This window comes from Caloenas nicobarica, chromosome 7 (assembly GCF_036013445.1).
Source record: "Caloenas nicobarica isolate bCalNic1 chromosome 7, bCalNic1.hap1, whole genome shotgun sequence".
NCBI classification, from domain to species: Eukaryota; Metazoa; Chordata; class Aves; order Columbiformes; family Columbidae; genus Caloenas; species Caloenas nicobarica.
The window spans coordinates 10,310,355-10,323,366 of record NC_088251.1 but is presented as its reverse complement, the minus strand read 5'-3'; the positions used below and the strand labels follow the sequence as shown (position 1 = coordinate 10,323,366).

Genomic DNA, 13,012 nt, shown 5'->3' with positions numbered 1-13,012 from the left:
TTCTCAAATTTCCTATGGGCGAGGAACATGCTCCTAATCTCTGTGCATGAAGTTTAGTGTCCCTTAATTGTAAAAGTTAATTCAGGCAATACTTTAATGTCAGGTGTTAACTTAGGTCACAGGATATGTCTCAATTCAGGCAGCCATGCTTGTAGATACATGTATTCTAACTTCAAGAAATGTTATCCAATTATCTGGGTACTATCTTCAGAATATTTTTTAAAGCTGATGTAATTTCTTGATAAATAAATCTCATTTTGTACAAAAGGAGCATCCAAGACCCCTTCTAGATACTTTGTATTGTAGACATTGAAGTGCCATACAGACTATTTTACGGGACAGAGTCACTTTTACATCAATAGAAATTGAGATTATTCCAAATTTCTACTAGTATAACAGAACAGATTTTTTTTTTTTCCCCCAGCCATTGTGAAAGACTCACATGCATGGCAAGACATAAGTATGTGGTCAGAAATACTTTTTGAAAGACACATAGTTTATCACAGTTTAACAACATTACATCTTTAGAAAACACGCAAGTATTTTAAACACCATCAGCCCTGGAAGGAGAGTCTTCCAGAGCTTTTTTTGATCTGTGGCATTGCCTGCTTCCTTGACTGGGGTGGTCACAATGGACTAAGAGGTAATGTGCTTGAATAAAAGGTACTCAAACAGCAGTAAAATAGCAGTACTGGATGACTGGGCACACAGATCTGGGCTGCTTTCAGGAGGACAGGAATGCTGCAAGAAGGGAAAATTTGATTTTTACCTTTTTCACAGCCTAATAAGAAACCACCCATCCAACTTGACTTGCAACCCACTAGTTTAAGGAGGCATTCCATTTCTGGTTTCAAGTCTTCTGTTCTTAGGCCAAACACAACCACTTGGAAACACTTAAATACATTCATTCGGTCACTGAAAAACCTACTCAAGAAAGCACGAAGACCAGGTTTACCTGAAAACCTGACCCTCCCGATTCACCTCTTCCATTTTTTTTCCCCTCCTCTCTCAAGGAAAGAAAACACATAATTCCTTTGGGTTTTTTTGGTTAAAACTTGCTAATGACAAAATATCTTTCTCAGCTGGAAGGTGTGCAATGAGCTAGATGGGGGAAACGATCCACCTGAAAAATAAGTCACGATCAAAACCATCATGCAGGTCCAACTGCAGAGGCAGCAGAAGGGTGGGAGGAATAACCCAGGGAGGGGCAGGAGCTGAGCAAAGTGGCAGGGCCACTTAAAAGACATGTACGTGGAGTTGTGCTCAGAGGGTCTCGTCCTACTGCTGTAGGGAACAGCATTGTTCCATGTTACTGAGTGAGAACATAAATACAGGGGAGGGAGAGCCCCAGGAAGAAAACAGACTTCATGGAGAATGAGGTCAAACTACGGGTTTAAAAAGTACATTATTTGCATGATTATCCAGGTTAAGGCTTAGTTTTGTTTTCTGGGGGTGAAAAAAGGAAAATAACTTAAATATTCATATAACATGCCTTTTGCCTCATATAAATTCCCAGAAGATAAATTGATCAGTTTTGCCTGTATGCTAGCAACTCAATTTATCAGAATATATTTGTATTCATTCCCCAATTAAAACTAAATTCCAATTGTCAAAGCCCTTAAGAACACAGTAGTGTCAATGGGATTAATCACCAAAGAATGTTTTTCTCGAACAAGGTGTTTTCCTCAATGTGGTATTTTGCTACAAGTTACATCCAGTTCAGCCATGCTTGAAAACACTATAATTATGTCCGTGAGGAACATAGGGGGTTTTTTTTGTAATGAGACAGGTTTCCGAAGTGGTTTCTACCACGTACGGTTTGGAAACCAGTATACTGACATATAGACCACTGTTTTTCCTTAACTACTATTGGCAAAGTGCTATTTTCTCTATATGCACGGTTAAAACCTCTGCACACAAACTGAGGATCTGTGAGTACAGAGTAGTCTGGCAAATGTGATGAAGCATTTATTTACTGTCTTCTGAATTATTTTTACCTTCATCTCTTAATTTTTTAAAATGCTTTTTTGTACTGGTTATTCCAGAATTGTCTGTCACCTACAACATCCTAATTGTATTGCTTCAACTAACAGATAAGTACAAAACATCATTCCACTGACTTATTTTTAATTGTGGATTTCTTTTCCTCGATTAAAAAATAGCCATAAAGGAACATATAAAGAGATAACTGTAAAGCAGGCAGTGATTCTGAAAGAAATTAAGCTGCTCTGCCCTAAATAATTCAGTTCACTTTGCCCATTGTAAGACACCTTAGAACCACGTATTTCCCACCCTTCCCTCTGCCTGTGAGTATCCTGAGCATTGCATGGGCACATCTAACTGTAGTTTCTTTTCCTTTTATGCAATAAACTAGAGACAAAATAACCACTGTAGCCACATCCGCATCCTAAATGTGTGGTCATGAACAAGGACATAAATAAAATCTGCCTGGGTGAAGCATGATTCATATTTAGATGGGAGGTGCCCAGGAGACATGCCAGGGATTACCTCTGCCCCCTGCTATTTTATCTGTCTTGCTAAAGCATTTACACGGCTCCTATTACTATGATACCAGAATATATAGGAACATACGGCTATTCTTACAACACTCAAATAAGGTGGATGGATTACATGGGTTATCCCAGGTCAGAAATTTGAAACAGAACAGATTGTTACACAAGCTTCCCAAACTCTTAATCAGTAGAAGCCATTTATTGTCCATTTATGTATAAATCAACACCTAACCCCATTCCCAAAGTATCCAAGTGTTTCTCAAACAGTTCTGCTAAAATAGTCAAGAAGCCTCATCTTGGAGGTTTTGCTGGACATGAACCAATGGTTGAAATGAACTGGTGTTTGACTGGCAGTAGATTCCTTTGGTGCACATCAACTGCTCTTCAGCTATGGCTGTGAAGATAAATATATTTCATAACAAGACTTCTAAATTTCTATTTTAGTCAATCATTTTCATCATACAGTGCCTAGTAAGACTATATTTCCCCCATTGTCCATGCGGTCATAAAACTGAGTTCATTTCTATTAGATGAAGATGTCATTAACTTATTTATGCCTTTAGGTTTTCATCAGAACATGCTTTAAAGTAGTGTTATACCTGAAATTGATTTGGAAGCAAAACATACCTGTTTACAGGCATCGAAAAGTTATCACCAAGATATAAATATATTAATGTGATGTTGTTAATTCACTGAAGTCAGCAGTGAGATTTCTGCATGGGACACAGACATGATAACATCAGTTCAGGCTGATGGTTGGATGTCACCTGTCTCCTGTAGATGTTCCCGTTGCTGGCTGGGTAATGTATTGTGTGCCCTTTACCCCACAAACTCTACACACCTGCTTGGGCACAACTGGGGGAATAATGCCCTTTATACAATCTTTTCTGATTCCCATATGATACCATACAGTCAGAAAATATTAACATATTTATAATTATTGTTATCCTTAAAATGGCAAAATACTTACCAACCTGGTAAGATGTTGGGAAACAAAATTAACTATTATTTGGAGAAGCTCTGAAGACTGCTGGATGCTAAGTCCTGCAAGAGAGATAAATACACGATCCACTGACACTTGGTTAACAGATACTCATGTAGTCACCCTTGTAAACTTCATACCTTCATAGGCCTTGGTAGCCAAAAGAAATAAGCAACACTGGATTGCTCAAAATTAATAATGGGCTTGGACAACACTTGGCAATGAAAAGTAATATGTTCAGTATGTTGACATCTTTTCCCTTAGAACACCTCATATTCCAGTTTAATCTAAATATTTTTCATCTAGTACTATTGTTCTAACACGATGCATTACTGTATCTCCCATCATTTTACTGATGCCAATATGTGTCCATGTTCAAGCTTGGTCAACAGTAATTTGCTTCAGATTTCATTATGAAAATGTGGGGTTTTTAAAACATTTTATTTTATCAATTAACTTCTGTTTTTTATTCTTGGTTTTAAAGTCACAAGGATATGTTGTAGGTACCTAGACAAAATCCTTATGACAGAAAACCTGTGACCAGTGAAGGCACCAAAGGAAAAGCATACAAGAAAATGTAATGAAATTCCAGATGCCAAAGACATGTTCTGCAGCACCACCATTGCAGCAATGTAATGAAGGATGTTTGAGCATGTATTTAATACATTTCTACTTTTAGTGGTTACAATTTGAGCTTAGTAAAATCAGAGGGATTTGGACTGGAATTGATGTCAACAATGCCGGACAGTTTCACACATGGCATCCATTCGAATGACTTTGGGAAGTTATGGTTTCTACCTTTCACATCTTCATGCTGAAATATCATTGTGACTATTTCAGGTGTAACCAATGTGAGTTTTAAGATAAATTGGATACATTAACCTTAGTATGGTGTAGTCAGATGTAGAAGCCAACCAATTCTAAAATGTTCTTAATGGGTTTTAATACTGCCTTGCACTAGAACTGGTATGATAACTTTACATGAAAGAATGGATGGCAAGTATTATATAAAGTCAGTCTTTCTTGGAATTTTTGGTGTTGTTCAGCTCTCTCTTAATCCAAAAAGATGAGTAATTTTGATGCAATCACTTGCTGATAAATGAAGATGTTAGCTCAGAAATACTGCAACACTGCCTTATGGCGATGGAGGATGAGCTCACAGTTTAATAGTGTGTTATCTATGATATCACTGTGTTTCAGAAGAGATACAGTTTGAACGCTTCCTGCCTTCCTTCACCTCTCTGTGCCAGAATCCTTGGCTCGGTTATATGTTCTGCAACATCTGCCCTGGCATAGCGCACCTTGAAAGATTGTGTCTGAGATACAAGTTCGTACACTGAAATGCATCCCTCCAGGTCTCTGCAGCAACATTTCTGAACAGAGAAGCATTTCAGTTTTCTCTCTCAGAAGTCTTTGGACAAACCTGTGAACACAGACTAACTTTGTTCTCTTTACAACACAACGTTGCACATACACTTGACGGGATTTCCAGTAAGTTTAGCCATGCAGGGCAATTTGTGGCAGAAAAGCATTAATAGATAATATAGATATAAATTCAAGTCCTGACCCTCGAACATTTGTTCAGCTGAACAGTCCCCTCTCAGGAAAGGAATCCCAGTGATGCTGAAGAGGCCTGTGACATCTGTGTTACTCACAGGAGCCATGGTGCAAAACTGGAAATTCACTTCCAACTCATTATGCATATATGGTTTCAGTTCTCTTAATGGCAGAGTGACATAGATACATACATTTTAACTACACAGCAGTGAGTGTAATACAAATCTACAAGCATTCAATGTCAATATAACAGCAATATAGTGCAGTAGACACCTCTCCACAGCAACTGGGATGAGCAGGTAGCTGCTGCTGTGCCACACTGCAAACCAGCACTTTCCATGGAGAGAAAACAGGGCAGAATGAAGGCTACAAGGAGTTCTCACGTTTTTACACCAGCATGTCTACAAGTTCATAACAGGCCTTCAAAATTTCCATTTCAACCCCTGGATATGCATATTGGAAAGAATAAGATTCAAGATGCAAGGACCATAAAAGGCAACAGGAAAGAAATCTGCGCATAAATAAGAGGAAGGAAAAAATAGGTTCACTATTCAATGGAGATGGAAATCTACTGAGGAATGATGCTGAGAAGGCTGAAGTGTGTTGTGTCTTTTCCACAACTACCACAAAGAACTAACAATTCAGTGACAGCTTTTGCTAGTTCTGCGTATATCCTAGGGCAGTTTTTCCATGCTCTGGTTCTCTCTATATACAAGCTTCAAAATATTATTTAAACTGCTTTTTTTCTGTTTTCTGACTTAAGCACCACATAATTAGACTTAATTTTGGTAAACTTCTGGACATAACTAACTTTCAGATTGAAAGCCTTGAATAATTTAATTTGCTTATCATCTGCTATTTGATCTCTTTCCAAGTTGAGTAGTAAACTTCTAACCTGCCTTTTTTTTTTTTCTTTACATTTTCATTACAGAATCTTCTTGCTTTCTATATACCCTCCCAAGTATGCCTCAGTTTAGCCTTTCTGGCTTTAGTCCTGTATTCTTCACCTGTCATTCCTCAGGCGCGTCCTTGCTTCTACTTTTTATACACATTTCATTTTGATTTTCAAGTCATAGAAGTTATCCTGATGCAGCTGTGTCAGTTATAGGGGGAAGGCATAGACACAGCTCACTCCGAACCAGAAGTTTCAGGTTTTAGTCTTTTTAAATCTATCCCTACAAGAAATTAGACTATTAGATACCAATAACCAGGAAAATCCAGTTGCTGATACAATAAAATAAAATATGACTAGTAGATATTCAGATGAAAACAGATTAGGTGCTAATCAGGTGTGAAAGTCTGAAATAGCAACACAGAAAACCATTGTGGGTTCTTAATCTAGAGAGCTAACCATCTGGGAAAATATTGCTTATATCTTGATCGCAATATTGTAACCCCACCTCTCAGCCAAGGCAAGCTGCGATTCTGTCTCCCTGGCCATGCGACAGACCTGCAAGGTCTATGATGTAGCAGGTGTTTCTCTAGTACACTCAAGAGAGATGGTAATTTGGAGTTTTTTTCTGAAAAAGCATTAATAACACAAAACTGGAGTGGACTCACAGGTCCAAACAAGTTACATAAATGATGTGCACCACCCTGCTTTTCTGTCTGCTTTCTCTGTACCTCCTACAATACAGAAAAATTGTCCTAAACCCTGCTTAGTCCTGCTAATACCGAGAGATTACTGAGAGGTAAAAGAAAAGCTGAACTGGACTGAAGGGCAAATGTCCTGAATGAGTTTCATCCAGCTGAGCTTAGACATCTATATCTATATCTCAGTCCAAGGCAAAACATTCATTTCTAGGGCACAGTTCATCTGATCCCAAAGCAGATGCCTTGAACATTCAGATACCTTGTTCTTAACAGGCTCCGAAGGACTCTGCCTATTCACTGATCACAAAATTAGTTTAAGGTGATGAGCCCAAATACAGAAAAACCACTGACTTCTAGTGATGGGCAGAGTAAACTCCATCCCAGTTGCCAAGCCTTGACAGTAGGGTACAAAGCAAATAAATGAAGAGTTTATATTGATGCACAGGACTGACATGAAGCCTCAAGATATTTGTATTTACCCAGTGGAACAGCTCAAGGAAGTAAAAGCCTGGACTTTGAAACATGAAACTACGAACAACTTCAGACTGATCAAAGGCTTTAACCAGCTCAAATCTTTTCCAGCAGTACTTGGCAGCTGTGCTCCTCTCTTCCTCACAGTTGCTTCAGTACTTGGAGCAGACATTATCCTCTTACCAAAGATCTCCAAGGATCTAGCTGTGATGGAGCTAATTATAGGTAATCTGCTGATGTATGATTAAACATGCTCGCCAGCACAATTTGCGGGTTGCATGATATGCTCTGCTACACCAAGCAAAAGAATCTGACATTGAACAGGAATTAAACCCCAGCTCAAACTGCAGGGCACAAATGATTTGAAGCACCTGTTGTGTGGCAAAGACATCCAAGATGGGAAGCCCCTTAAAACAAATTCCCTTAAACAAGGATGCCTTGTCATGGACCTTAGGAAATACAATTCTTCCTTAATCACAAGGAATAATTTTTTAATATTTACTTTTTACTACAGACCACAGGAGGTGTGGGCAGAACTGCTAATCCACCCACTGTGCTAGATGTGCTACAAAAACAGTAAGAGACAATTCTTCCACTAAGGAGATTGGAAGCTAAAAATACAAGGCAGAGGCTGAAGGGCAGCCAAAGGCACAGGGTGATCCGAGTCTGTGATCACGTGGCTGGTCTGTGCCCAAGGACTGTTCTTTGTCCCCACACCACTACTTAAATACAGGCCAGAGACTGACGGCAGAAATGAGAAAAGCCTCTAGAGATTGCAGAAAAAAGGGTTGCATGGAATGATGTCTTTCACACTGTCCTTAAGTTAACATGAAGCCGAAGATCTCAATCACTGCAAGACTGCATGAGTTGCTGGCTACTTTTCTGTAAAATGGATGGTAGAATCTGTTTCTGTGTGTCTTACCCTACCAGCACTGAGGACTGATAAAACCAGTAGTGGGACTGGATTATGAGTAGTCTCAAAACAGATCAGAAAGTTGTCTTACAGAAACCATTGTGCAAATCACTGAGTGAGCCTTAGGAGAGGTCCCAGGCACGGCAGAAATCCCTTCTGAACTGGACACATAGGCATGGAAAGGGGATTTGTACGACACCAAAGTTCCCAGAGTGCCTCCAGTCTGAACATAAGAAGCTGCAAGACACAGGAATGTTCTACATAATAATAATAATTCTGGCTTCCACACCTGACAAAATGTAACCAATACAAAACCAAACATACCTTAGCTGCTGAATCCTGGTGGGAAAGTCGAGGTGAAATCACGTCCTCTCAAAAGTTTATGCCACTGTCAAAGACACCCAGAGCTCAAAAATACACAGGATACCCCCCAGTGAGCATGGTGAGTTTCAGAACAAAGTCCAAAATTTCTGTTCAAGTCATTTCTTTGAAGTTGCCATCAAAAATGAAGCAGCCCAATGGAAAAAAAAATGCACCGAAGTACTAATAACAGAATATGAAAAATCCAAAGAAACTACACAAGACTTCTGATTCCCTGTGCCAGGGCTAGCATGCAGCATGTACGTACTTGCATGTAACAAGGTTTATTTCATGGACTACTCCATGTATTTATGTTTGGAATTGATCTATTGCACAATGCAATGAATAACAAAGTAATAACAGAGAAGAAATCCGTTTCCTTGGCATCAGGTTCTGAATAATAATAACCTGCAAATAACACATGACTCATTGGCAATTCCCTTTCATATGCCAGTTTAAAGGGAACAATATTGAAGGTCACGAAAATGTGGCCAGACAGTCAGCTATATCCTGTTCAGATAACCAGTTTACGTTGGTGCTGGCACTGAGAAATTTTGTCCACTAACCAAGGTCCTCAGGCAAAGATTATTAACCAAAAGAGAATGAGAAATGTGACATAAGTAAAGGAGTAACTATTACATCTATGACAAAACAACTGCTTTCACGTAAAAGCAGAGCACAATTTAGAAGTAAATTAACAGCTACCTATTTTACAGATGGGAGAGAATTAGGGGTTTTTTTCCAAAAAGAAGGTGGCAGGCAATTTCTTTTGGAAATAATCAATGCCTTCAGTATTAAGATCATAAAACTGAAGCCATCACCATGGGTTGTTTCAACAAGAACAACAGAAGACATGCCACCACATTAGAGAAGTCCTGGCCTCCTTAACATTCATCAAGAAATGTCTCAGTTCTGAGCCTTGCTTTTTAGTCCTGTTTGGGTCTTTAAGAACGACACAAGGAGTAGAAATTCAGCCCAGGGGACACAGGTGGTGGACACAACACACTTCCAAACACTGCACAGTTAATTACAGCCCTGGAATCACACTCAATTGACAGTGTGGGCCAGATAGATTCTGGGTTTCTTTAATTGCTTGTTGCTATATTAATGATACTTTTATAATGATTAGAAAAGATGTGACTCAGAAGTGAGCCACCACAGGAATGACAAACATTTCAAACCAGAAAAAAATGCACTGGTCTTTCCTGATGCAGATCCACCAGATCTGGTAGGCGGTGAAAATGAAAAGGAATCCTATAACAGATAAAAATATTTTCTTTAGCCCATGCATGTTATTAAATACCTATTAGACATGAGTAGCATGAAGTCTTGTGGGGAACGAAATTGATGAAGTCCAGTCCACCATGCAAGCAGTTCAGAAAGACCGGACCCCTCCAGAGCTGAGAACCCAAGCGAGCAAATCCTCACTGTTGCTGCACTATTGTTTCAGGTATCTGCAGGTGGGTGCGTAGCTAATGGGTGTACTTACACCCACAACCAAACACAGACACGCCGGCAGGCTCGCACCTCCGTCCTTATTCAGGATAACATATCTACACAGCATCATGCACACACTGAAGAAGAGCCCGTGCCCCTCCGCAGTAATTTTGTGGTCTGTACTAAGAGCATATCCCTCCCACTGCTTTGTGCTAATTTGGCCTCCCATCTTTTTTTTTTTTTTTTTCTTCGCATTGACTTACCTGCTGGCATTTCTTCTGCCTTTAGATGTTTTTCAAAAACAAACAAATGCTATGCAAATCTGTGTTATCTTAATCTTTACCTGGCAAGGTCAGGAAGATGGCAAAAGCTATCTGGCATACAAAGATGGGGGAGAAGTGCAAACAAGAGCACTGATGCCAGACACTTTCAGAAGCAGAGCCAAAGGCAGGGTCAGGGAGACCAGAAGAGTTAAAATCAGTCAAAATGTCCTATCCTGAGCACTGCAGTAAGACTCAAGGGGTACTCATGTAAATCATCACCAATCTCGAAAGACTAAAAATGCGTTTAAAATTTCGCTTGCATTGTGTAAGAAAAAAGTTTTGACATCACAAGCAGATATTTCCTAGCAGAAGACTTTTGACCACAACACATTGTCTAGATCTCCTAAAGATATCTCTCACTTCAGGGCAGAAATAAAAGCAGGATGTGGAGGCTGACTACTCTGCTCCCTACCTGCTGTTATTTGGCTATTTAGAAGCTCATTAACTTCCTCAACAGACCTTGGCCCTAATTAGTGCCTGGACTAATCAGCCTGCCCCTTTCTCCTTCACCTCTGCCTCTCAGAGCCTTCCACAATGATTAAAAGAAACCATACTCCTTTTGTACAATTTTTAAAACATAATTTCTTGAGCTACCAGGATCTGCACACGATTTGAATTCAGTTCTGCCTCGGAGCTTACCAGACCACTCCAGAATTATCCAGTTTGCTTTGACATCCTAATTCTTCATGTGTACACGTACCACTCTTAAATCCTTCTCTAAACCAAGCTCCACAGTTTCCTTTCCTGTGCTTTTTGTACAACAGAATCTGTTTTAGCTGTGACTGAAGTGTCATGAGGACCATCCAGTCAACTGTAATGTTGATGCCAATCCTGCAGTCTTTTTAACACCATTGATGAGAAGGAAATGAACAAAACATGGACTTGTTCCATCTTCCAAAATTAGAATGTATTTTGTATGCAGATATGTACCCGTACACTCCATAGTAGTGACAAAAAGAACGCAGCAATACAACAGAAAAACAAGAGGGCTCTTCACTTTAATTTCTGTCTAAATGGATGTAGTTAATGTTAACTTCAGTAAGTATGTGAACCAAAATATAAACTAAACTGAGAAAGCAAAATGAGAGAAATTCTTATTGCAAAGCACAAGCACAGTCTTACTTGGGCACTTAAACAGTTTAATGCAGGTGGTCAGCTTATGCAAAATGGTTTTTATTTCCTGAATTTCTTCCAATTTCTCAGAAATATATGTCACATTCAGCATGGCTGCACAAGAAAATAAATGCTGCTATGCCCTGAAACCGGTCTTTTTGGATGACTGGGCACGGGTTCCATCGCTACACAGCCACAGGTACACTCAGTCCAGCTAAAGTCATCCTCTTCCCAGGTAACATATTCACCAACATAAGTGCAAGTATCATCCTTGCACATGGACTATTAAAATAGTCAGTCCAAGGGCTATGAAGTAGTAATACTACCCTAACACCTCTCTAATTAATATAATTACTGTAAATGCCACCTAAAGACTCATCTTATTTTGGATATGCACACAGATCTTCCATTGGCATTACAGGAAGGCAAATTGAAGCCAGCACAATTCATTATCCTAATTACAAATTAATGATAACCCTAGATTCTTTTTTTCCAAAACAATGTATGAAAAACATCATCACTACAATGACAGAAATCCTAGCAGGAGTGAGGATAGTAATCTCCTGAAGGGTGCCCTACCTGTAGCAATTAAATTGTAATCAACAGATTTCTCAGCTCAAAGAGAGCTTGGTGAAAATAATAAAATATTTTAACAAAACATGATGCCATGACACTGAAGGAATTTCTTAACATTATATCAAAGAGATGCATGAGGCTACAAGGCCCACTTAAAATCACAGTCAGTAGCCTATTGAAAATGTTCCTGTTCTGGCATCCTGACTTTGAATAGTCACTTATTTAGCAAGCTTGAGCTGCATGTATGGTCAAAACACTGATTAAGTATTTCCTGAATTCTATCACTGTTTTCCTTAGGAACCACACATGCCTATTTTCTGCTTTCACGCATTTCCACACACAAATTTCTGTGTTAACTGTCCTTCGTATTCAAAGATGTTTTTCCTCACACACTCATGCCTCTTCAATTTCTTAAAGACCAATCTTTAAAAAGAAATATTCTGAATAAGCAGACTTTTCCCCTCTACCCTTCCTAAGTAAAAATGTCAGTCTATATAATTCTTGGGAGAAAAGACTTCTGCTTCAGTGAATTCTGGGGGACAGAAAATTTTCCCAAACAAGAGGTGCTTCCAGCTTTGTAAGCACAACTGATCAAAATTCAGAACTTCTGTCCTGAAGAACATTGCAATATTTCCACATTCTCTGCAGAGTTTGGATAAAAAGTTGAAATAATGAACTCCATGGAAATACTGATGTATCTTCTGGATATATTCTCCCTAAGGAACAAAGCATAATCTCCTTACCAGTTCTCTTCTTAAAATAACTTAAGGGCAACAGACCATCTTCAGACTGAACATCACTTTTCCGAATGGCTCTCTCTGCCAGTGTTCTCAGGGCAATTGATCTAATTTGCACTCAGAAATGATGGAGGCTCCCTGTACTTGCAGGATGAAGACCAATCTGAAGAATACACAATGGGCCAAACAACCTCACTGTAAAGAAGTCTCACTGCAGGCAAAGTAGCATCATGGCAAAAGGTACATTGTGAAAGACAGGAGTTATTTTTTAAAAAGCTGTTCTGTGTGAAAATCAAAATGCAAGAGATTTCTTTGCCAAATATAGATGAAGAAGCTTCCAGTGCTGAATAATGATGGCAAAAGGACCATCAGTTTTGCAATCCTGAAAATCACTAGATTTAGACTCTTAAGTAACTTCTTTTGAAAATATTAATTAC

At 39.1% G+C, this 13,012-nt stretch overlaps 1 long non-coding RNA gene across 1 annotated transcript; it reads right to left on the bottom strand.

Moving 5' to 3' along the window:
• Positions 1-2,746: 2,746 nt before the first annotated feature.
• On the bottom strand, positions 2,747-8,677 carry LOC135990713 (uncharacterized). Its single transcript, XR_010606449.1, has 3 exons — positions 8,354-8,677; positions 3,484-3,557; positions 2,747-2,907 (listed from the first exon to the last, which is right to left on the bottom strand). It is a non-coding gene; the product is annotated as an uncharacterized LOC135990713 (long non-coding RNA).
• Positions 8,678-13,012: the final 4,335 nt, after the last annotated feature.